The 23,862-nt window shown below is 43.2% G+C and overlaps 1 protein-coding gene across 6 annotated transcripts in view; it reads right to left on the bottom strand.

Annotated features, from left to right (window-relative positions):
- Nucleotides 1-23,862, bottom strand: part of NUMB (NUMB endocytic adaptor protein) — a 181,672-nt gene that overhangs the window by 148,689 nt on the left and 9,121 nt on the right. The window contains exon 2 of one of the 6 annotated variants that reach the window (XM_077464568.1): nt 15,431-15,517. The exons of the other annotated variants lie outside the window; for them this stretch is intronic. The gene's annotated coding sequence lies outside the window, so the exon portion shown is untranslated. The remainder of the gene's footprint in view (nt 1-15,430; nt 15,518-23,862) is intronic. 6 annotated transcript variants of the gene reach the window in all.

Here is a 23,862-nt window from a genome sequence, read left to right as displayed (position 1 = left end):
TTGCTTTGGCGGACAAAGGTATTCTTTAAAAGTGAATTTGCGAAAACATACATGTGCATCTCAAAATTAGAATATCATAAAAAAAGTAATTTCAGTGATTCAATAAGTGAAACTCATTTTATATAGATGCATTACACAGAGTGATATATTTCAAGCATTTCTTGCTTTCATTTTGATGAATATGTTTAACAGTTAGGCCGCGTACACACGGGCGGACTGTTCGCCCAACTTTGTCCGCTGAACAGTGTTTCAGCGGACAGTCCGCTCGTGTGTGGGCTTCAGCGGACAATCTGACGAACAAAGTTTTTCGGAATTCCCGTAAGACAGTCCGCTGAAACTTGGTTTGAGCGGACAGTCCGCTCGCGTGTAGGCTTGTTCGACAAACTAAGTCTCGCGCATGCTCAGAAAGAATTTACACGGCGAAGGTTGCATTGCAGTGTATTGGACGTCGTTTTTCGAGTCCCGTCGTACGTGCCGTTCGCGTCATCGCGCACGCTTTCAGCGGACTGTTCGTTCATCGTGTGTGGTCAAGTCCGTTCATGCAAATTTTGAGCGGACTGTTTGTCGTACTGTTTGACGAACAAAGTTGGGCGAACAGTCCGCCCGTGTGTACGCGGCCTTAGTGAAACACCCAAAACGCAGTATCTCAGAAAATTTGAATATTACATAAGACAAAAAAAAAAAAAAATATTTTTAATACAGAAATGTTGTCTTGCTAAAAAGGTCATCCATATACAGTATAGTATGCACTTAATACTTGATCGGGGCTCCTTTTGCATGAATTACTGCATCAATGCAGCATGGCATGGAGGCGATCTGCCTGTGGCATTGCCGAGGTGTTATGGAAGCCCAGGTTGCTTTGATAGCAGCTTTCATTCATCTGCATTGTTGGGTCTGGTGTCTCATCTTCCTCTTGACAATACCCCACAGATTCCCGATGGGGTTTAGGTCAGGCGAGTTTCCTGGCCAATCAAGCACAGCGATATGATCATTAAACCAGGTATTGGTACTTTTGGCAGTGTGGGCAGGTGCCAAGTCCTGCTGGGAAATTAAATTGGCATCTCCATAAGGCAGCATGAAGTGCTCTAGAATTTCCCAGTAGAGGGCTGCTCTGACTTTGAACTTGATAAAACACAGCAGACCAACACCAGCAGATGACATGGCTCCAATGGCGGCTGGTGAAGTTTTAGGATGGGGGGGGCAAGACCCCAACCCTCCACGTTTGGTCCCTCCCACTTCTCATAAGCCACACCCCTTATAGAATTCACCCACTCCATCCCCTGTATTCCACACAGTGTCAGGAGTATACAGCTCAGCATCACAGGACAGAGTATATAGCCCCAGCATCACAAATCACGGTATAGAGCGCAGCCTTAGAGATGGGTGCAAACAAACTGAAAAATTACACTGTTTAGTGTAATATTAAGAGATGGGTATGGCTGCCAAATCCAAGTGTCTATTTCATCAAAAGTAGCCTCACTGTGAACATCATATGCAGACTCACTGTGCCCATAATGAGGGGTTCCCCCCATGCCTGTACATCCGCTGTGCTCATTATGAGGGGTTCCCACTAGGGCTGCAACTAACGATTATTTTCATAATCGATTAGTTGGCCGATAATTGTTTCAATTAATCTGTAAATAACCTTAAAAAAAAAAAAATAATAATAATAATAAGTCAAATTGACGTTCATTTTCAACTACAGTGATGGGACAATTTGGAAATACCGTATATACTCGAGTATAAGCCGAGATTTTCAGCCCCTTTTTTTTAGCCTGAAAGTGCCCCCCTCGGCTTATACTCGAGTCACCGCCGTCTGCCTACCTGATCAGCGTGTCGTGCAGACAGACGGCGGCCATTCCACTATTCAACTATTCAAAAGCCGCGCCTCCCTGTCTGTGATAGGCGGAACACTCAATTTCCCAGCAGTCAGTGTTCCGCCTATCACGGACATCTGCTCATCCTCATACTACGGACGAGGACGTGAGGATGTCCGTGATAGGCGGAACACTGACTGCTGGGAAATTGAGTGTTCCGCCTATCACAGACAGAGAGGCGCGGCTTTTGAACAGTGGAATGGCCGCCGTCTGTCACAGACGAGGAGGAGAGGTGTGGCTTTTGAAACCTGGCATGGCCGCCGTATGTTTTTTATACATGCAGATCGGTGCAAAATGGCACACAGAGGCTGCAGAAGGACAAAGAGGCTGCAGAAGGACAAAGAGGCTGCAGAAGGACAAAGAGGCTGCAGAAGGACAAAGAGGCTGCAGAAGGACAAAGAGGCTGCAGAAGGACAAAGAGGCTGCAGAAGGACAAAGAGGCTGCAGAAGGACAAAGAGGCTGCAGAAGGACAAAGAGGCTGCAGAAGGACAAAGAGGCTGCAGAAGGACAAAGAGGCTGCAGATTGGCACACGGAGGCATGCACAGGACACAGGTAGGCTGGGATGGACACAGGGATGTATGCAGCTGCAGATGGGCATTGTTGACCCTCTTTTCCACTCTTTTAATCTATAACAGTAGCTGCTGCATGTCTCACCCTCGGCTTATATACGAGTCAATACGTTTTCCCAGTTTTTTGTGGTAAATTAGGGGCCTCGGCTTATATTCGAGTCGACCTATACTCGAGTATATACGGTAATAGAAAACTTCTTAGTCAAAGGAATTTGCAGACAGTGTACATGGTTTTCGTTGAGAAATTACATTCATTTTAAAAACAGAATGTTAAAAACCAAGTGAAAATTGCAAACAAAATTCTTTCATTCAGCAAACGTACACATTTTTCGTCTGAATATTCTCATCTAAAAATGGATCCGTGTGACCAGCATAAGGCTCGGTGCCACACCTATGCAGTTTGCTTTTGATCTGTTTCTGCAGTGCTTTTTGCTGTATGTTTTTACTTTTGCGCATGAGATTTTACTGCAATTTGCATTTTTTTTTGGGGCAGATTAAAAAACACAAATTGCTGCAAAAACGCATTACATGCTTTTCTGAAGCTTCTCCATTGAAGTATATTGAACCAATAAAGCACCGTTTTGCGTTAAAAGTCCCTGACCCTTTCAGATGTGAATGTGTCCAATAGAAAACCATGGAAATGAACTGTAGTGCATTTCTGCAAAAAGCACCAAGAAACACATAGATGTGAACCAGGTCTAAGACTAAGTTTAGTAGCATAATGGGGTTAAAAAAAAAAACGAAAACTAAAATGAGCCCTTTATAGTAGAAAAAAAAAAAAAAAAAAAAAAAAAAAGCAGATAATCACTACTGTAAGGGGTTTATTTACTGTAGAACAGTGAAATATTTACAGTAGCGATTATTTGCTCTTTTTGTACCATAAAGGGCTCATTTTCGTTTTTTTTTAAACCCATTATGTTACTGGCCAATTTATAGATTATGAAAATAGTAAACGATTAATTTCAGAAATCGATTAGTTGTCGATTAGTCCTAGTTCCCACTATCCCTGTGCTGAGTTTGTGGCTGGCTTTTATACTGGCAATAGACTTCAGAGAACAAGTGTACAGGGTACACTATGTTGGTTCAACCTGATCACCACATTTTTCAAGCTGTTCTGGATGCATGTTTATTTAATATTGCCATGCGAAAAACACAGCCAGAAATTTTCAGTTTATCTTGAAAAAACAATAGCTATCGGTTGTTATTTTGGGGTAATTCCCTTTAGATTGCACACTTGAAATGAAGTGCAGACTAGGGGTCTCCAAACTATGGCATGAGAACCACATCCGATCCACTACAAGATTTTACCTGGTCTGCAACATATACCAGGCTGCACATTATACAATGGGCTCTGCACATCATATACCAGGCTGCCCATTATACACAGGGCTTATGCAAAGCATTGTCATTATGTACAGCGTCCCCTATAGACGGGCTGCCACTGCATGGCTCCCTAAATCACCAATGACAGGGGAAAATGTTGCATTTCATTTGGAATTCAAGGTCCCAGACTCTGGAGTGGAGAGGCACGGAATCCAAGTAGCATAAGGTCCAGTGTGAAGTTTCCTTAGTTAGTGATGATTTTGGGGCCATATCATCTGTTGGTGTTGGTCCACTGTGTTTTATCAAGTCCAAAGTCAGCATTGAATTACTGAAATAAAATTAACTTTTTGATGATATTCAAATTTTATGAGATGCATCTGTATTAGAGAAATTACGTGGATAAAACTATGCAGGACAAGAGTTCAGACATTTCACTCTGTCTGCACATTTGTTTTTAGACAGCGTCTCAAGAAGTAGTAAAGTCAGCATCAGGATGAAACCCCTGGGGCTCTTACTTTTTAAAAACAAGTCAAGTCAACAATAGCAATCTTTATAGGTCAGTCTACAGAAGTTAACGAAATCCTATAAACCATGATAGCTATTCAAACCTAGAATTTTTTTTTGCAAAACTATTCAGTCACCTGAGTATTCTTTAAATGCAAACTGTTCTCCAAGAGAAGAATGCTTGATATACCCCATTTCATTAATTAATGTTTCTACAGTCTGTTGTGCTTGGATTAATTTAATAGATTCACCGCAGCCATTCTGAATTAATGCCCACGGTTCCCAATTCTATAGAGCTTTCTGCCACCAAGTTGAAGACAAAAACAGATACAAAAAAATAAAAATTTTGTCCAGTCTCCATGGCCGATTACTTTGCAATAGCAGCAGTTAATAAAAATTGATTTTAATTGTGTTGTAATCTGCTCGGCAACTCTGTTCTATTTTAATTCACATGGATTAGGTAGGAAATGTAATCTTTTTCAAAGTTCATTTTGCCCTTTTGTCACTGTAAATCGGTTTCTGTTACATGTCTGTATTGTTTACCAGGGTGCTAAACTTGATTAATACTGTATGGATATTAAAAACCCGCAAAGTCATCCAGTGCTCAGATAAAACGACAAGATTATGCCCAATTTGATTACTAGCCTTTTATTCATAAAATATATAAAACGGTTTACTAAAACGACAATGTATTTCAGTTCAACACAAAATCAAGAAGAAACAAACCCCCCCGCCCCCCAACAAACACACACGCACGCGATCTAAAAGATAGTTTTCCATTTAAGATACATTATTAATTTAGTTTATTCAGCTTGACGTGGAGGCTATATATTCTGCAATATTTACATTTTTGGTAAACTTAATTCAATGAATCCAAACTCTGCAAGCTGAGAACATGAACAGCTTTGATGCATTCACACAATTTCACAGTAACCATGAGCTAAACCAAAGTTAAAGAGGAAGTAAACCCTAATGGGTTTACTTCCTCTTTTTTTCCCTGCAAAGGTAAAGCATAATGGACTACTATGCATCGCATAGTAGCTCATTATGTGTCACTTACCTGACACAGGAGCCAGCGAAGTCGCCGCTGATCCCTGTAGTCCGCCGCGTCCATCTTGCTGGTGGCGTCTCGCAGCTCCGACCAATGACAGCGGCGCAACCGCGATGACGTCACTCCCGCGCATGCGCACGGGAGTCGCGCCTCGCAGCTCCGTTGCTGTCTTACGGCGAAGCCGCGATGACGTCACTCCCGCGCATGCGCACGGGAGTCGACAAATTTGGCAAATCCATTCTTGGATTTGCCGCATTTAGTGCGCCTGCGCGCCGCTGTCTACGGCGCATGCGCCGTAGACAGCGGTGCCCATTTTCGGGCAAATATCTCCTAAACCATATAGGTTTAGGAGATATTGCTTGGACCTACAGGTAAGCCTTAATCTAGGCTTACCTATAGGTCCAAGTTGTTTGGAAGGGTTTACTTCCCTTTTAAGGAATATTCCTTTATCCCATTGTTTCTGCAAATCTACATACACTACAAACTGTATGATTGAATTAGTTCCGATATCGCCGTTTTACTAACCTGACAGCTTATTCTAAATAGGAAACCTTCATTTTGTTTGCAAATATTAAAGATTTTAACTATCAGCAAGAATAAGTCCTTACATATAAAGAGCACCTGTCATTTCAGATCCTTCATGGCAGCTCCTGTTAGTGGGCATCCACTCACCTTGTTGTGTTACTGCTGCATCGCCAGCTGCCCCATTGAAGTGAATGGGGCTGTCGGTGAGTCAACAGCAGGGTAGAGAGGACAGCTGCTCTTTAAAGCGGGATTCCACCCTAAAGTGGAACCTCCGCTGATCGGATGCCTCCCCCCCTCCGGTGTCACAATTGACACCTTTCAGGGGGGAGGGGGGGGGGTGGAGATACCTGTGAAAGACAGGTATTTACACCCACTTCCGGGCATAGACTCCCGTGGGAGTCTATGTCATATCCTGTCCTGCCGCGTTGTCTGCTGGGACACACACGGGTCCCAGTGACAGCGCGGAGATTTCCTATTGCGCGGCGCGACTCGCGCATGCGCAGTAGGGAACCGGGAAGTGAAGCCGATTCGCTTCACTTCCCGATTCCCTCACCTAGAATGGTGGCGGCAGCAGCCGAGAGCCGAGCGATCGATCGGCCTAGGCATCGCTGGAACCCGGGACAGGGGAGTGTCCATTTATTAAAAGTCAGCAGCTGTAGTATTTATAGCTGCTGGCTTTTAATATTTTTTTTTTGTAGGTGGAATCCCTCTTTAACCACTTCAGTACAGTGCAGTTACACCCCCTTCCTGACCAGACCAATTTTCAGCTTTCAGCGCTCTCACAGTTTGAATGACAATTACTCAGTCATCCAACACTGTATCCATATGAAACTTGCGTCTTTTTTCCACACAAATAGAGCTTTCTTTTAGTGGTATTTAATCACTAGTGGGTTTTTTATTTTTTGTGCTATAAATAAAACGTAAATTTTGTGAAAAAAAAATGCCTTTGTTTCTGTCATAATTTTTTGCTCATTAGTAATTTTTCTTCATAAATTTTGGCCAAAATTTATACTGCTACATATCTTTGGTAAAAATAACCCACATTAGTGTATATTATTTGGTCTTTGTGAAAGTTATAGAGTCTACAAACTATGGTGCCAATCACTGAAAATTGATCACTTCTGATCAGGCCTTCAGTACATCAGGTGTATCTCATTTCTTGAGACACTAACAAGTCAGGAAAGTACAAATACCCCCCAAATGACCCCTTTTCACAAAGTAGACATTCCAAGGTATTAAGTAAGTAGCATGGTAAGTTGTCATTTTTTCCCACAATTCTTTGCAAAATGAAGATTTTTTTTTAATTATTTTTATTTTTTTACAAAATTTTCATATCAGGTTATTTCTCACACACAGCATATGCATACAACAAATTACACCCCAAAATACATTCTGCTACTCTTCCCGAGTACGGCGATACCACATGTGTGAGACTTTTACACAGCCCCAACATTGATGTAGTACCTTCAGACGTTCTACGAGCAAAAATGACGCATCTCATTTCTCAACCACCTATTACACTTTTGAAGGCCCTGGAGTACCAGGAAAATAGAATTTCCCATAAAATGACCCCATTTTGGAAAGCAAACACCCCAACGTATAATCTGTGAGGCATAATGAGTCTTTTGAATGGTTAATTTATTTCCAGAAGTTTTTGGAATATGTGGAAAAAAATGAAAACGCATTTTTCTTTTACACAAAATTGTCAATTTATAAGCTATTTCTAACACATAGCATGTATATAGCAAAAATTACACCCCAAAATACATTCTGCTACTCCTCCCGAGTATGACGATACCACATGTGTAGGACTTTTACACAGCCTGGTCACATAGAGAGGCCGAACATTGAAGTAGTGCGTTCAGGTTTTCTAGGAGCATAAATGACACATCTCATTTCATTCCTACCCATCACACTTTTGAAGGTCCTGGACCACCAGGACAGTGAAATTAACCACAAAATGACCACATTTTGGAAAGCAAACACCCCAACGTATATTCTATGAGACATGGGCTGCAAATAGGTACCCGGGTACTCGGATGAACCGTGACGAGTACTCTGATGGCCAAGACAGGTACTCGGGTACTCTGATGGACTGTGACAGGTACTCGGGTACTCTGATGGACTGTGATTGACAGGTACTCTTTATTGGGGGGGGGGGGCAATCAGTGTGTGTTGGTGTACACTGTAGGCGGTAACGAGAGGTTACCGCAATCTCCTCCTCACACACGATCGGTGTGTGAGGAGGAGAACCCGGTAACATCTCGTTACCGCGGTTTGTTTACATTTTAGTGATCGGCTGTGAAAGGATCACAGCCGATCACGTGGGTAAACAGCCGGCCAATGGCTGTTTACCAGCGTCGGTGACGAGCAGTGTTCCCGGGGAACACGCCGCCACCGACGTGCACGCGCAGCGCGCTCACGATCGCGCGCATGCGCCGTGCACAGTGGGGGTGTGACCATCTGTGATCGTCCGTGACTTCATCACGGCCGATCACGTGGTAAACAGCCATAACCAATGGCTGTTCACCCCCTTCGGTGGCGAGCGGTGTCTCCGTGACACGCCGCCACTGAAGAAACAGGGATGCGCGCGCACGATCGCGTGCATTCCCTGTTTAAACGGGAGGCCGTCATATGACGGCCTCCCGCCACAATAGGTGTGCCGCCTGGCCGTCATTTGACAGCCGGCGGTCAGCATCAAGTTAATTATGGTTTAAATCAAGCCTTTTTACTAGTGAGAATATATATATATATATATTTATATTATCTCACTAGTAAAAAGGCTTGATTTAAATGAACTCGATTTAAACCATAATTATTAACTTATTTATATACACACACATACATACTCAAGGCATGGCCACTTTAAATAATGCTTGTCGACATTCAGGCACATAACCATGTCCAAAGGTCTAACTCCACTGCCACTTCCATGTAGCTGATGAGCTAACCTCTGTAAGTGCCCTTTCACAAAGGCTTGTCCGCTTGCTCAGCGGGGGAATCGATCCACTGAGCAGGCGGATGACAGGTCAGTCTCCACTCACTGAGCCGAGACAGACCTGTAAAAAACCTCGCTCTCCTTTATGGGGAGATCCGACCTGTCCATTTTCATCTGATCCGCCAGACAGATGGGAAATGAGGTCACGATCCGTCTGGATTTCACGGACAGGATCAGATCGGATAGCAGCATGTGTCAGTGGACATGTCACCACTGAAAAACTAACAGGCGGACCTGATCGGACAGCTCGTGTGAAAAGGGACCTATGATATACAAATAAGGTACCATTGTCAGGAATTAAAATGTCAATCTTATTATTTTTTAGCTGACCACTACTCAGTAACAAAAGCACGAATATAAAAGATACATTACGTACAAAACTGTGGTATACCTTCCCAGTACTTTCTTGCTTTTATTTTCCATGCATTTGCGGATGTTTGCACGTACAAAATGAAAATAAATGCTAGCTTTCCATATGCAATTTTAACCTCTTCAAGCATTTTATGTGCATATCATAATGCGTACCAACTCAAATTTACACAGCGCATGTTTGTATGTATATATAGAAGATATAAATATAAATAAGAGCTGCCACGACGAGTCAACGTAATCGATTACAAAAATACGTCGACGTGCGTGCAGGGCGTTGATGCGTCACACTGCTCTGTGTCTCCCGCTCTCCTCCGTGGCGCCGCCCCCCTCTCTCTTCTCCCCCTCCATGCTGCCACCCCCCCCCCCCCCTCGGTATCTCAGGATGGAGAGTGGAGGTAGAAGCCGGTAAACCCGGCTCCTTCATTGACCACTGACTGTCCATTCACATAACTGAAAGATTGTAACCGCCTGTGATTACGATGTCCCAGTTAATGAATGGAGAGAAGCCGCTGTCTTCTCTCCATTCATTATCAGTGCAGCAGAGGCTGCAGAGAAAGGGACTCTGGATCTCCGTCCCCAGTCCCTTTCTCTGTCTCAAATGGGAGATGTCAGAGGTCTGTTAAGACCCCTGATATCTCAACATATCAGCCCTGTTGGGGGGGGGGGGGGCTGCTAAAAAAATAAATAATAATAATAATAATAATAATAATAAATAATAATAATAATACATTTTTTTTTAACACACACAGGTACATTTTTATTGTCAAAATTAACATAGCTGTAGGTGGAATACACAACCAAGCAGAACTCTAAGCAAGTGCAGACTAAAGAGCCATACACACAGGATGAATATCGGGTGGCATTGGCCGTTTCAATAGAAACCCACTGACATTTGGCCCGTGTGCAAGGAAACCTGTTCGAAAAAATGCCATTGGCTGAGAGTGTTGACCGATTTGCTCTCGTGGGGGCCATCCCCCTGTCAGAACACAATAGCTTAGCTGGGGAGGTCGCTGTACTAACAATGGATAGTTAGTAACGCGGCTCCTCCTGAGCTCTTCACTGGGAAATAAAAATAAAATAAATAATTAATAGATAGTGTGTACCAGGCTTAAAATAGAACTATAAGCAATATTTTTTTTTTTGCATAGGAAAAAAGGAGGGTTATATAAAAATGGCAAATTTTTTTTTTCTGGATCTGTGTCCTATTGTAGAGATTTCCCTTCACTTCCTGTTTCACAGCCAAGCAGGAAGCGAGATGAAATCCCTGCAAATCAAGAGAATTCTTTGGGGATCCCTAGGTCACCAGAACACGTATACCCATTGGAAGATTTCCCCTCTTACTTTTCTGGGGGCATCCCAAAATGTGGGATTTTCTATGATAATGGTAAATGGAGAGAGTGCGAGAGTGTGATAATGGTAAAACAGAGAGAGAGTGAATCTCCCTAACAGGGGCACAGACAGTAATAGAGGAAAAAAAAAAAAAAAAAAAAAAAAAAAAAAACACACTTTACAAAAATTCTAATCCCTCTTCACTCTAAAAAACAACCCACACACACACACACACACACACACACAAAACCCACTTTCACTTCAGTTATACTGTAAGACCCGGCAACATCTGCAAAATTGCAGCAACATATGCAAGCACACAGGTCTTGGATTTTGCCTCATGCACCCCCCCAGCTCTCAACTGCAAGCTTACTGCCCAACTGCAGGAAGATCACATCAAGCAGATATTAGTTTAGTGTAGTAAAATTAGGGATTTTATACTGTTTTTTACTATTACAACAACTTTTTGAAAAGCTTCTTTACGCTGCATTAGGTCTGCAGTTCCACATGCATATTTATCCTACTCTTGCAGTGCATTTTTGTATTTTGCAGTGCTGCTTTTAGATTTTTTTATTCTCTCCTCTTAACAGTTGCAGCTACATGTATTTGTGGTCCATTCCGGTATGTTTAGGTGCAGGAAAAAAAAAAAAAAAAAAAAAAAAAAAGCAACATTCTGTACTTTTCAAATGCATGTGAAAGCTCCACAATAGCGTAATACAGTCTCCATTGAAAAACAGTTTTTATTTTAAACCCATACTGTCCAGGAGAATTTCTCTCAATTTGGAGAGGTTTCCTCCTCTGGGACAGAAGTAAAAGGTTCTAACCAATAGTGCAGAAGGTAAAATAATAATAAAAAAGTCAGGAGTTTTAAAGAATTCATTATTTTTTGCCTTTATAAATACATTAAACTTAATACTTGAGGCCTGCAATGTTAAAATTAGTCCACAGGAAAATCTTGGTTAGAATATATCATTTGTGAAATTGTTTATTTGAAGATTTAAAAAAAAAAAAAAAAAAAAAAAAAAAAAACATACCAAAAAACAAAAAATAAGCAAAAGAACATATTAGACCTTTACACGCAGTGTCCTACAGGGGATTCAAGAAAACTAGAGTCTCTGTATCTTTATCCAATCACATGGGTGCAACAGGTACTGGATAAATAAATAGTCATATGGAAGTTCAAGATTCACTTTTAACAAAAAATAGTTTACCATAAAAATGTAGCCTTTGGCTCAGTGCCTCTATGAACACACATTGTATGTCTAAAAAGGGTTGAAGTTCAAAAAACATAAAAGCCTAATCCAACAACGCATCACCTTGTCAGCATTTTCTAAAGACAGATCATCCGCAGAACGAACCAATAAATACTAGCCAAAGGAACCAAATGACGTAATAAAGACTTTAAACCCTAAAAACAAAACGTGTACTGATTTGAGGGGGTCACTTACATGAGGAAATGATCTAATTTGAATCACATTCTGCAACTGTTAAATAGGAAAACATACAAGCTACTCTAGAAGTAGTTCAGACAAACTGCCAGTATAAACTTCAAAAAGGTGAATTCACAATCACACAAATGATAAAAGATCACCATTACAACTTTGTAAACATCTGAAACTTCTAAATGCTCAGGTGCTGTAGAGAACAGGTGCCTTTTGGGCCTCATGCACACAGGACGTTTAAAAAAACGCCAGTGCCGCTGGCAGGAAAAAGCAGCTTTTAAAATAAGCTGTTAACCGTGTTTATGGACTTTTTTTTGCAAAAAACACCCTCTACCTATAATGTAAAAAACACCTGATAAATAAAAAGCTACAAGCATTTGGCATTATTTTTTTTGTTTTTACAGCTTAAAGCGGAGGTCCACCCTAAAATGGACCTTCCTCTCATCGGAACCCTCCCCCCCTCCGGTGCCACAATCGGCACCTTTCAGGGGGGAGGGGGGTGCAGTTACCTGGATAATCCAGGTAACTGCACCCACTTCCGGGATAGCTCTCTGCGGATAGGGGCGTAGATTACGCCCCTTTCCGCAAGTGCCCACCCCCTTCCGCAAGTGCCCCGCTGCCTGCTGGGAAACACACAGATCCCAGAGGCAGCGGGGACCGTCCTTATTGCGCAGCGCTACTCGCGCATGCGCAGTAGGGAACCGGGAAATGAAGCCGAAAGGCTCCATTTCCTGATTCCCATACCCAAGATGGCGGCGGCAGCACCCGAGTACCGATCTAGAGATCGGCTTCGGGTGCCGACATCACGGGCGCGCTGGACAGGCAAGTGTCACTATTTTAAAAGTCAGCAGCTGCAGTATTTGTAGCTGCTGGCTTTAAAAAAAAAAAAAAAAAAAACTCGGAGTCCCGGCGGACTCCCGCTTTAATAGCCTCTGCTCCCGCACACACAGGCTGTCTTTTTCTATTGCCTCTAAAAGTTTATGTGTGCATGGACACATAGGTCAACATGGAGGGGCATTTAGAGGCAATGTTCTGGAATTGCACAGAGCGGCCCTGAACCTCCTCTTTTTGGTTACCCCTCTCACGCTCCTGGCACCTCCTCCTATGGGGGCTCCTGAGCCTCACTATATTCTCTGTCGACACATATCCCGGGCTTTGATTGACAGCAGCAGGAGTCAGTAAGGCCAGGGAGTGAGGAGAGAGAAGAGCTGCAGATGTGCACAACGTTGGATCAAATGAGAACTCATTTAAGTTTGGGGGGGGGGGGGGTAATTTATGCCCAAATACCTTTTACCTTAATGGAATACAAAAAAAATAAATAAAAAAAAAGTGTTTGGGCTTTAGAACCACTTTAGGCCATCATATCTGCAGTGTGCATGCTGGCACTCTAGAAAGAAATCCCTACATTCAGCAGAAAATGTTAATGGTGACATCTGTGGTGAAAATATCATTCACTGCTTTATCAGTACTGAAAACATTAATGTTTAATACAACCTTTATAGTAAAAGTTGGACAAAAAAAAAAATGGGACATTCAATTTCAGTCTATAGTAAACGCATCCCCTTAAGACCTTGTTTACATCGGAAATGCGATCTGCGGTAGACTGCCTTAGAGAAGGCGGAAGGGCAGTGGCTTACAGGGTTCAGTGTGTGCCTGTTTTTGCCCCCCACTTCCCAGCCAAAGCTGGATTTTGTACTGAAATACCACACCGAAACCACAAGCCAAGCAACTTCAATGGGTGAGGCTGAAAGGCAATGCCACCTAGCCAACTCCACAAACCAAAATAAAATTTGCTGTGCCATGTGTTAATACCACCCTCTGGCTGCAGGTTATCTTTCTGGTGTGTGGTTGATGGCATGCAACTGAACCACCTGTTTTTTACCCCCTCTTGCGACATGTGTGAATTAGACCTTAGTGCCTTGTATCTGGGGATGTGCATTTCAGATCTATGGCCACCTTTACACCTGCAGCCATAGCCGGGCTAGTAAGTATTTATAACACATCTAAACATTTTAGTTCAAAAGTCTCTAGAAGTGGTGGCTGCATTGTTTTTTTATTTTTGTTTTATTTGACGCTCCCCCCACCCTTTATTTTCACTTGGCAATGCTGCTAGTAACATTTCTGTTCTAGGGTGACAGCACTCATTCACTGTACGAGTATTTGAGGAGCAGTTTCCCCCAGCTTGTTGCTTCTGAATTGGGCTACAGAACACCTCCCCCCCTTCCCTCAACAACAGACGAGGACAGAGATTTGTAGTTAACAGATGAACTAATACTGGAGAGAACACTGAAGGGACCAGGGGAAATCGCTAGATTTCTGGCAAGGTCAATTGGCAATTTTGTACTTCTCAAAACAGATAAAATTTCCTAAGGTCCCTTTCACACATGCGGACAGTATGTCTGTATTGCATCCATCCGTTTGCGGATGAAATACAGACATACATGCATCCCTATGGGATAGCAGGTGTCTGCGGACGAACATCCGCTGACACCCGATATCATGCGTCTCCGCTATGGTCCGATTCTGCAGACGGAGAAAAATCCTATTTTTCTATCCGTCTGCAGAGCGGATCGGATGAACACGGACAGACAGTCTGTGTTCATCTGATCCCCCATAGAGGAGAGCGGAGATCTGACAGGGCGGTCCCTATGACCACCCTATCATCCCCCGGCTCAGCGGGGATAAACGGAGCGATCCCCGCTGAGCAAGTGGATCATCACAGGGCGGATCATTACGGATCCGTCCCATGTGAAAGGGGCCTAAGGCATATTTAGCAGACCAAAGGGAGCAAATAAGAGGAAATCATTGTTAGGGTCACATACTTAATTTTCTTTTTCAGAATGTAAAATTAGTCGGGCACATTCTTTATCTGTACACTGGATGTGTTGGGGCAGATAACTTGACAAAAAAACCTGAAGGGCTAGAAATGTTGTCCTATGTATACAAGCTTTAAGTTGGAACGTCAAGGGGGGATCTCACTATAATTTATGGTAACTAGATTATTAGATAGGCTATCCAATCTGCAGTAAAAACATTAAAGATACTTAATGCAGACCCTGGCTTCTGGCTTGCTGGCCTAGGCAGAGAAGCACGGTCTTGTAGGATTTGGGTCTCTCTCTCTCTCTCTCTCTCTCTCTATTAATAAGGGCACCAATACATTTCAGTGCAATATCCCTTCTTTAAATCCAAACTGCAAGTTTGCATACATAGACCAAAGCTTTTAACCCTGCAGGTGTGTTCGTGTCTGAACAAACGTCATCTGTCCCAACACATGTAGAGTACAGTTCACACAATGTGCCAAACATTAGTATACCTTTTAGCATTCGCTGCATGTTTTTTTTTTTCTTAAAGAGTTCCACCTAAAAAAAAAATTTTTTGGGAAAAAATAAAAAATCAGCAGCTGCAAATACTGCAGACTTTTAAAATAAGGACACTTACCTGTCCAGGGCGCCCGCGATGTCCTCATCAAGCCAATCCATCCCCTCGGCTTCCCATGTGGAGGCGCCGAACTTGGACCTGAAAAACCTGAGCCAAAAGAGAACTGAATTCCAGGCATCCTTAATTTAAATCCCCCGCCATGACCGCACATATTCCTACTAAAAGTCAAATACTGGCTTTGTAGGGGATACTTACCGTACCTTACTCCTCACTCTCCACTGCAGTGATGCGGGTATGCCTTAACCACCACCAAAACCCCCCCCCCCCCCCCCCCCCCCCACAAAATGTATGTTTCATGACAGCATGCAATAATCACAGTATGAATGCAGCCTCAGAGTAACCAGTAATTTCAAAAAGAATGTAATCCGCCAAAATTAACTTTTTAGGATGGGTTCACCCTTGTGCATCAGACATCGCATGTGATTCGCATCGGTCTGTCACAAATGTCTATGTAATGCGAATTGCAGACATACACACTGTATGGTTGAAAACGCATTCGCACCAAAACGTTGTAGGACCCTTTTTTTTGTCTGCACTGGAATCAGATCGCATGGGTGTTCACACCTATGTGTTCCAATTCCTGCACCATTACACAGTTCCCACTGCGATCCGATCTGGGAGGGTCATTAAACGGGTTGTAAAGCTTTGTTTTTTATTTTCTAAATAGGTTCCTTTAAGCTAGTGCATTGTTGTTCACGTACCTTTTCCTTTGAATTCCCTTCTAAATGTTTTTTTTCTTTGTCTGAATTTCTCACTTCCTGTTTCTCCTCCGTAAACTTCACACCATCATCCGAGCGGTGTTTAGTCAGCCAGAACAGCTTACCGAGGAGGAAGAGGAAGTGAAAATTCAGACAAAGAAAAAAAAAACATTTAGAAGGGAAATCAAAGGAAAAAGGTAAGTAAACCAACAATGCACTAGCTTAAAGGAACCTTTACAACCCTTTAACTTTACATTGACACCCACAGTGGGTCGCAGACGTCAGTGTCAGCCGCCAGTGATTCAGGTGTGATACGGGGACCCGCACAGGATTCACAGGGTTTCCCGCATCGCACCATTGTGAACCCAGCCTTTATTTTTACTGCTGACAGATATTTATTCTACCAAGTTGCTGGCGTTTATATGACCTACATTCAAAATTAGAATCACAATCATAGTCCTGCTTGTTTTTCCCATTTTTTCATTACTGTATTGAAGGTGGTCTTAAAATATTAGGCAAGTCATACACAGTGCGAATTTCTTTCCTGCAACCGTAGGTTGCAGGAAAGAAATTCACACAAATTCCCCAATCAACAGACAGTGTGCCGACAGGGAAATTCCTCTTGCCGGGATCTCTGCTGGTTCCTGCTGCACTGGCCGAGATTTGAACCGTGTATCCTTAGAACAGAAGTCTCATGAACACTCATGTGCTTTTAGCTATCCACGGCATACAACAGGCAAGTTAGAGTACTTCCTGAAAATCTCTGTGAGCAATAACAAGTCATTCCAACAACTTATCACTCCTAAAACAAGAGTTACTCATCCGATTGATGCCGGAAAAACTTCTGGGCCAAGATTGGGCAACACACACTGCCATCTTTAGTCTTGCGATTTCTTAAACTCATTGCTGCCAAAAAGACAATCTGGAAAGTTTATGTCAGCATAAGAAGACAGCCACTCAATACAATTAATATTATCTTCCTCGTCAACCAGGACAGAATACAATATAAAAGTGTATACATGAAATGGCTCTCTTTACAGGTCACAAACCCTGCTAAACTTAGGTAAAACAAATTTAAAGAGGTCTGTAATTTCACAAAGATATCTTAACCCCGCGCGCAAATATGCGGCCTTTTGGAACGGAGGGGCTACATATTTGTGGAACTTGCTGTCCATACAGCTGTGCCAAGAGCGCGAGGAGTGCGTGCTCCCGATCGCATGCAGTTTTCGGATCACGTGACAGCCAATCACAGTGGTCACATGCTCTTAACCCCTTAAAGGGCCAGAAGCTGCTGGCATTAAGGAGGTTAATACAGTATGAAATATAATAGTTACTGCATGCTTAAAGTGGGAGTTCTGCCTTTTTTTGTTTTTAAAAGTTAGCAGCTACAAATACTGCAGCTGCTGACTTTTAAAATAAGGACACTTACCCGCCCAGCGCGCCCGCGATGTCGGCACCCGAAGCCAATCTCTCCATCGGCTCTAGGGTGCTGCCGCCGCCATCTTCGGTATAGGAATCATGAAGTGAATTCCTTGCGGCTTCACTTCCCGGTTCCCTACTGCGCATGCACGAATCGCGCTGCGCAATAAGGATGGTCCCTGCTGTCTCTGGGATCCTTGTGTTTCCCAGCAGACAGCGGGGGCCCACAGGAAGTGGTGTAAATACCCACAGAATTTGCGGCTATCTATGCCCGGAGGTGGGTGCAGATACCTGTATTATACAGGTATCTGCAACCCCTCCCCCCTGAAAGGTGCCAATTATGGCACTGGAGGGGGGGGGGTTCCAATGAGCGAAGTTCCACGTTAGGGTGGAGCTCCACTTTAAAAAATGAGAAAGCATTTTAAGCAGCAATAAACCCAAAAGTAAAACATATTGCAGCTTACCAATTCTTAGAAGTAATGACTGTATTCGTTTTCTTTAGTCTTATTTTTTCATCTGGTGATCTAGCCAGCAAGTGTTTTTCACAGCACAAACTCTCTGGCATAATGCATTAGTTTACATAGAAGAGAAACCATGTAACACTAGTAGAGGTGGTTAAAGTGGTCAGCATTTATTCATTCATGCAAAATCTTTATCCCAAAAAGGAAAAAAAAAAAAAATTAAAAAAAATTGTTTGCTGTAACAGGATTATAAAGTATTAGCTGGAGTTTGGTTTCCATTTGTTAGTGTAGCTAAATTTGCCAATACATCAATAACCATCCCCAAGACTGACAGTGCTGTTTCTATGCTCATTGCTCCAGAGTTGCATCTCACTAATATTGGATGCGTATTACTGGTCAGATGAAAACAGAGGAGAAAAGTCAAACGAAAATAAAAAATAAATAATTGATGGAACCACTACATCTAATGTTAAGCTGCAATATAATACATTTGTAGATTTGGGCTTAATACAGCTTGAACTTCAGGCAAAAAAACTAAAATACTAAAGATTAAATAAATTGTATGGGAGCCATTTACCTGCTAAAGGATTGTACTGCTGTCTATCCAGTACTGCGATCTACACAGCACAGTAGGGGACCCGATCTTTCCCTGACACGGTTTCATTTTCACTTGCAGGTCTCCTCCCCACCCACATCTTGGAACTAGATAGCATAATAAGCAGCACAATGACTGGCTAATCTCGGTCACTCCGCTCTCCATCAGTCCAGTACACAGATGGAAGGGAAAGATCAATATCAAAGTGAAGGAAATCCCCTCCTAGACATCGGTCTTCAGAAAAATGTTCCCCATTGGAAGGTTCCCTTCCTATTCTAATGACAACCTAAATTTTGGTCCCCCCCCCCCACCCCTCAATTTCAGTCTCTCCGAGATAAGGACAAACAGAGGAGTGAATTAACTTGCCAAGCTGACCATATACTGAATAAGGCTGGGTTCACACTGAAGCGATGCGGGGGGGGGGGGAACGCCGTGAATCCGCGGCGGGTTCCCGCATCGCATGCCTCCCGCCGGCAGTTCACACTGCCCTATGCGGACTGCTGGGGGTGTCAGTGAAATGTTAATGACACCCCCAGATCAGTTTGCATATCGCAGTGCGATCTGCAAACTCGGACAGGAATCGGATCGCATGGTGTGAACACCCATGCGATCCGATTCTGCTGCGGACCAAAAAAGGGTACCGTGCGAGTTTGGGGCGGGTGCGATGCAAATTCAGCCATACTATCTGTATGGCTGAACTCGCATGCGCAGAGATCGGATGTGATTTGCACTGCGGTGCGAATCACATCCGGGTCTCCCAGCCGCAGCGGTGTGAACCCAGTCTTAATGGAATTGTTCCTTTTGGTATCGTACATGAAACTGTCATGATCGACTCAAAAACTGTACCAACGATTGGATGATCGTACAATTGCTTAGAACACCAGTATATTTCTTCTGATTGTGTGTACTAGGCTTAAAGCACTGCATCCAACCACCACAAAGCAAAAGCGCCATTTAATTCATTTGAATTATTCAAAGCAAACTCCCCCATACATCCATGTCTGAACCCCCCCCCCCCCCCCCCCCAATATTTCTGGGCAACTTAAAGCACAGTGCCACTTGTTTTTTAGTTTATTATAAGTCAGCAAAAAAAAAAAAAAAAAAGCTGTTGACTTCATAAACAGACAGTCACCTGTTTCACGCTCCAGCGATGTGACCACCCGAAGCCTCGCTCCTCTCCACCATGATTGCAGATGTGGGCACCCAGCTGTGACAGCTTACATCTTCACAGCTGGGCACGTAATGTCACACTGCACTCTCCTAGTGGCCAGGCAATCTTCTGGGATCTGTGACGTGTCACAGAATATTGCAGAGAGGGAGGGGGACAGGAGACACTGCTTAGGCGCCGATAAGATGGAAGTGGGACAGGAAGTGTCTGTCAAAACCAGGTACCCACTCACCCAAAAATAACTAAATGCCAAAATGTAGTTATTTGGGGGCAGGAGTGCTTAAAGAGGAAGTTCCACTTTTGAGTGAAACTCCACATTAAAAATTCTTCATGTAGCATTTACTTCCTGGAATCCATCTGCCCTTAGCTCAGTGTTTCTCAAATCCAGTCCTCAGGCCCCCCACAACAGGTCATGTTTTCCGGTTTTCCATTATTTTTCACTGGTGATTTGATCGGTTTCACTGCCTTAGCAATTACCACAGCCGTTTCATCTGAGGGAAAACCTGAAACATGACCTGTTGGGGGGCCTGAGGACTGGATTTGAGAAACACTGCCTTAGCTTAAGAAAGCATGCAGGAGAGTGTGCTTAGCTGAGAAACCTCCTCCAACCTCTCCTCCTGAGGACCCCTGCATGACATAAAATGTACCTAGGAAAAAACTAGCAAGTAACTGAAGAAATGTAAAAAAAAAAATTATATATATATATATATATATATATATAAAAAGTTTAACACAAGTAAATATGATATACTCAGCTATTAATGCTAGAAGCATGAGGATAAAAAATAATCAATGCTGATTGGGAGAGTGAAGTTCCACTATAAGGCTACGTTTACCCAAGCTTCAAAAGAAGGCATTTTATGAGCATTTTTCGAAGCTCCACAACCATCTTTCAAAACAGCTTTCATTGCAGTGCCCAATGTTATTTACATGGTCAAATTAAAGACTTAAAATTGACATGTGCCAGGCTTTAACTGCTCCCAAACATTTCCACTGAGGTCAATGTAGATGCGCTGCAAACGCATCAGGACATATACATACATACATACACTGTAGATTTGTTCAGGGCTGGAAAAAGAAGGGGAGGGGGACCCCACATACACCAAACTCTACTGTGGCAAAGAAAACATCAATTCCACTCTTTTGCAGTCAATCATTTAGGAAATTCTAAGGAAAAAGGAATTACAGTAGCTAGTAGTACAATGCCAGAGGACATAGAATTTCAGCAGTTAAAATGTGTGGCGGGCACATATTAAAAGGCTGGGACACAATCAGAAGTGCGCTTCAATGCTACCCACAGCATGAGAGAGAGAGAGAGAGAGAGAGAGAGAGAGAGAGAGAGAGAGAGGAGAGAGAGAGAGAGAGAGAGAGAGAGAGAGAGAGAGAGAGAGAGAGAGAGAGAGAGAGAGAGAGAGAGAGAGAGAGAGAGAGAGGAGAGAGAGAGAGAGAGAGAGAGAGAGAGAGAGAGAGAGAGAGAGAGAGAGAGAGAGAGAGAGAGAGAGAGAGAGAGAGAGAGAAGAGAGAGAGAGAGAGAGAGAGAGAGAGAGAGAGAGAGAGAGAGAGAGAGAGAGAGAGAGAGAGAGAGAGAGAGAGAGAGAGAGAGAGAGAGAGAGAGAGAGAGAGAGAGAGAGAGAGAGAGAGAGAGAGAGAGAGAGAGAGAGAGAGAGAGAGAGAGAGAGAGAGAGAGAGAGAGAGAGAGAGAGAGAGAGAGAGAGAGAGAGAGAGAGAGAGAGAGAGAGAGAGAGAGAGAGAGAGAGAGAGAGAGAGAGAAGCACAGCAACCAACAGCAGCATTCACCCTAGTTTAGTGCACTTTGCACACAAACATAGCTGGTTGTACTGCTTTACTATCTATAAATGTAGAAGATGAAAATCGTTTTTAGGGCTCATACACACAAGTGACCAGGCTCACACTCTAGCAGCACTTCAATTGCTCCTAACAGATGCCTACAGGTTTTCTGCAAACCACAGGCTCACACAGACCAAAGCAGAAAAATGTTTGTCATGCTAAAAATGAATGTCAAGTACAACATTACCAAGCGCAAATGTATCTGTACAATGGATCTGTTATACCCTTAATGCCCATTAGAGATTTGGGCGTCTATGGCTGGCAGTCTCTCAACCCTGGAAATATTTTCTGGTCTTGGGGAACCCTTGTAAAAATAATGGTTTCCTACAGTTTGTTGTACATCAACATGATCACTAAACTGTAGAACCCATCAAAATGTAATAAATAAAAAGATTTCGCTAGAACATTTCACACCATCCTGCTCTTTATAACTTCTTTGGTAAAACTTGCAAAATAAATAAAAAAGGAGAAAAATGCAGACAGCAAAATAGCGGTGTCCCCTAACATGAATGGTCATTGTAGAAGAGCCTCCAATGAGCATGAAGGATCAGAGCAGGAGAGATGTGAGAACTGAGCAATGGGCAGTGTTCAGGGGCTCAGTTCTCAGGGCAGAGATGCCGGGGGACACTGCAGCATCCACCTAGGCAATGTGAATATAAAAACGGTCACTGGAAGGTCAACATGGCACCTCATGGCAAAGAACTCTCTGAGGATCTGAAAAAAAAAAAGAATTGTTGCTTAGGCTATAAGAAGATTGCCAAGACCCTGAAACTGAGCTGCAGCACAGTGGTCAAGACCATACAGCAGTTCAACAGGACAGGATCCACTCATAACAGGCCTTGCCATCATCGACCAAGAACCTGAGTGCACACGCCTAGCGTTATATCCAGATGTTGCCTTTGGGAAATAGATGTATGAGTGCTGCCAGCATTGCTGCAGAGGTTAAAGAGGTGGGGAGGTCAGCCTGTCAGTGCTCAGACCCTACGCCGCACATTGCATCAAATTGGTCTGCATGGCTGTCACTCAAGGAAGCCTCTTCTAAAGATGATGCACAAGAAAGCCTTCAAACAGTTTGCTGAAGACAAGCAGACTAAGGACATGGATTACCGAAACCAAGCCCTGTGGTATGATGAGACCAAGATAAACTTTTTGGTTGGCGTCAAGCGTGTGGGGCGGCAAACAGGTGAGGAGTACAAAGACAAGTGTGTCTTGTCTACAGTCAAGCATGATGCTGGGAGAGTCATGGTCTGGGGCTGCACGAGTGCTGCCAGCACTGGGGAGCTACAGTTCATTGACAAAACCATGAATGCCAACATGTACTGTGACATACTAAAGCAGAGCATGATCTTCTCCCTTCGGAGACGGCCGCAGGGCAATATGCCAACATGATAATGACCCCAAACACACCTCCAAGACGACCACTGACTTGCTAAAGAAGCTGAGGTAAAGGTGATGGACTGGCCAAGCATGTCTGCAGACCTAAACCCTATCGAGTATCTGTGGGGCATCCTCAAAAATGGAAGGTGGAGGAGTGCAAGGTCTCTAACATCCACCAGCTCTGTGATGTCCTCATGGAAATTTACACAAGCTGTACATTCACTACTTTACATTGAAGCAAAGGGTAATTTCTTCAGTGTTGTCACATTAAAAGATATAATAAAATATTTACAACAATGTGAGGGCGTACTCATGTTTGTGAGAGAAAATTATATATCTTAAATAGAAAACTAAATCTTTAAAGTGGTTGGAAACCCTTACAAACCACTTTGACCTACAGGTAAGCCTAGATTAAGGCTTACCTGTAGGTCCAAGAAATATCTCCTAAACCTATACGGTTTAGGAGATATTTACCTGCAGACAGCGGTGCAGGCGCACTGGGCAGGTCGCGGCAATATGCCGCGAGTGTCGGCTCCCGTGCGCATGCACGGGAGTGACGTCATCGCGGCTCCGGCAAATCACAGCGCCGGAGCTTGCGAGACCCGGAAGTCGCTCCGGGATCCATGGCAGCGGCGAAGAGGAAGACAGAGGACCGCTTCGGGGGCAGGTTCTCAGGTAAGTTATGCATACTAGCCGATTATGCCTTTGCCTTGCAGGGTGTGTTTTTTTTTTATTTTTTTATTTCCTTTTACTTCCTCTTTAAATTGATTTTTTTTTTACTCCAAAACATTGTATTAAAAAAAAAAAAAAAAAAAAAAATCCAATTTAAGTCAAAAGGTTTTTTTTTTTTTTGTTTTTTTTTGTTT

Source organism: Lithobates pipiens, unplaced genomic scaffold (genome assembly GCF_037356315.1).
Source record: "Lithobates pipiens isolate NorthernLeopardFrog02 unplaced genomic scaffold, aLitPip1_a1.2 Scaffold_30, whole genome shotgun sequence".
In the NCBI taxonomy this organism is placed as follows: domain Eukaryota; kingdom Metazoa; phylum Chordata; class Amphibia; order Anura; family Ranidae; genus Lithobates; species Lithobates pipiens.
The sequence above is the reverse complement of the archived record's forward strand: the minus strand, read 5'-3'. Positions and strand labels throughout refer to the sequence as shown.